The 2,500-nt window shown below is 44.6% G+C and overlaps 1 non-coding gene and 1 pseudogene across 1 annotated transcript; both read left to right on the top strand.

Annotated features, from left to right (window-relative positions):
* Window positions 1-1,015: 1,015 nt before the first annotated feature.
* Window positions 1,016-1,170, top strand: LOC143262325 (5.8S ribosomal RNA). Its single transcript, XR_013036167.1, has one exon. It is a non-coding gene; the product is annotated as a 5.8S ribosomal RNA (ribosomal RNA).
* Window positions 1,171-2,274: 1,104 nt separating this feature from the next.
* Window positions 2,275-2,500, top strand: part of LOC143262323 (large subunit ribosomal RNA) — a 3,618-nt pseudogene continuing 3,392 nt past the window's right edge.

The following is a 2,500-nucleotide window of genomic DNA, read 5'->3' as shown; positions in this document are numbered from 1 at the left end:
CCCGACCAGATCATTCGTGCGTGATTTACACGGCAGACGTGTGTACTACACGTATTAGGCCTTTGATCTGCGTTGCGTAGGCCATCTTCCTTCCAAGACACACACGTGTTGGGGTTTGTGTGATTTTATGATAGTGCCTCAACACGGAAAAATAAGCGTACGAGAAGAGTTGGGCCCGACCAGATCATTCGTGCGTGATTTATACACGGCCAGACGCGTATTATATTACACGTATTAGGCCTTTGATCTGCGTTGCGTAGGCCATCTTCTCGATAGAGAGAAAGCCAATGTATTCTTTTTTCTTTCTTTACACACACACACACAGTTGTAGTAGGACAGGGAGGGATGCGAGCGTGCTAATCACGCTTCCTCAAGTCTTCGCTGTGGTGTAAAAAAAAAAGAAAAAAAGGAATCGTTGGGAAAGTCCAAAGGACGAAAATATCGGGCAGTCTGAAGATAACTTAATGCTCGTTTACATTGGTATCAAGAGAGACCGGCTTGTGTAGCTCGTTTCAATGCTGTGTCGTTGTCATTGACACCCTACTCTGTTGCGCGCTAGTGGCAGCATGAGCGTGGGACGTATATATATATGACACCCAGCTAGAGCCGGCCGTGAGTCCGTCCGGTGTAAATAACGACGAAAGGAGAGAGAAACTTTTCGAATCCAGTATCGGGTTGATAATTGTCCAGTTTGAATATCCATATCCCCGTCGTTTTTGGAGGTGATATACTCTCTGTGTTTCTTCGATAGAAGGCTTTTCAATGTTCTATTCGCTCCGACCGTCGAACTTGCAAGAAAACAGTGGTTTTGGATTTGCTCGTACATATATATATGGTTTCGACGGAAATATCTCGTTCTTTAAGGGACAATTATGTCGTTGTACGACGACTCCCGAATCTCCTTCGCGCGCTGGTTGGAGCTCTTCGGGTATCGGCTTGTTCCGAAATATAACACAAAAATGTGGTGGATAGCAAATACACATTATATATATATGAGAGAATAAAAGGGAAAAATTACCCTGAACGGTGGATCACTTGGCTCGTGGGTCGATGAAGAACGCAGCTAATTGCGCGTCAACGTGTGAACTGCAGGACACATGAACATCGACATTTCGAACGCACATTGCGGTCCACGGATACAATTCCTGGACCACGCCTGGCTGAGGGTCGTTTACGTACTTATAAACTGCTTGCGTTGATGGCACTTGTTGCCTATATACGTACGAGCGAATGATGGGCGCTTCGTCGGCGTTTGTCGCGGTCCTATGAATATTGAGAAATTTTACGTACGTCTAACAGTCTTCGAGAGAGATGGAAATCGTGTTCGAACTAGCGTGAGTGTGGAAGGCGGTGTCGTGTGTCGTATATGTTTTATATACGTCCGCCCGTCTGAAACACCGCTTCGAAGCGGTGACAAAATCTTTTTCGGGACGATTCGTATCCGTAGAACTATCGAGATTTCACTGGTACATTTTCAACGCGCTCCCGACGTCGCCTGAAATGAAACGAGATGGGTTTAACCCACGAAAGCGTACTACACGAGTCTGTCCTATGTGAAGACTGTGTACAGAGATCGAACGAACGCATGAAAGAAATTGAACGAAAGAACACATAACCCGCAAAAATATAGAGTAGAATTGTGACCGTTGCTTCGAATTTGAATTTATATGTATATATATATCATAGCCCCAGGGAGTGGAACCTATGAGTGTGGAAGGATGTCTCTTACCGTTATGTTGCCAGAGGAAAAAAAGTCTCTCTCTTCGTACGACACATTTGTGTACGAATTGTATCGATGGCTATATAGATCCGATGTTGCACATATTCTGAGTAAAGAACACCCCACCCGGGTTACCGTCCTAAAACTCTTCTATTGGTGTGGCTATGATGTGTGTGTCAACGCAATCGCGAGTCTGGTTCTACGGGAAAACCGTTTGTCGGTCGCCCCATATATCTTTTTGTTCTCTTCAAATGATCGAATAGCGAAACCGCACGAGATCAATCGGTCGTCTAGTCCCCGAAAGTACTTTTCGGACGGACGTTAAAGTTATACCGATTGTAATCGTCTTGCGAGTGTTTCGAAGATCTATATTTGGAGAGGATATCGAATTTTATAAAAGATATATTGGTGAGGCGCGATAAACGGTTTTTTTTTTGCTTTAAGGGTTTTTTGTGTTTTTTTTATTTTTTTTTTTTTTTTGTGTTGCTCTGTACACGTTTCGCAAAATGCTTTCGGGGGGGGAAGCTCTGAAAAAATTTTTTTTCACGTTCCGACGACCTCAGAGTAGGCGAGATTACCCGCTGAATTTAAGCATATTACTAAGCGGAGGAAAAGAAACTAACCAGGATTTCCTTAGTAGCGGCGAGCGAACAGGAATTAGCCCAGCACTGAATCCCGCGGAGTTCCGCCGTTGGGAAATGTAGTGTTCAGGAGGGTCAATTTATCCCGTAACGTCGCAACCGCGTCCAAGTCCATCTTGAATGGGGCCATTTATCCATA

The sequence above is a fragment of the Megalopta genalis genome, unplaced genomic scaffold, assembly GCF_051020955.1.
Source record: "Megalopta genalis isolate 19385.01 unplaced genomic scaffold, iyMegGena1_principal scaffold0114, whole genome shotgun sequence".
In the NCBI taxonomy this organism is placed as follows: Eukaryota; Metazoa; Arthropoda; class Insecta; order Hymenoptera; family Halictidae; genus Megalopta; species Megalopta genalis.
Note: the sequence above shows the minus strand (reverse complement) of the source record. Positions and strands in the feature narration are given on the sequence as shown.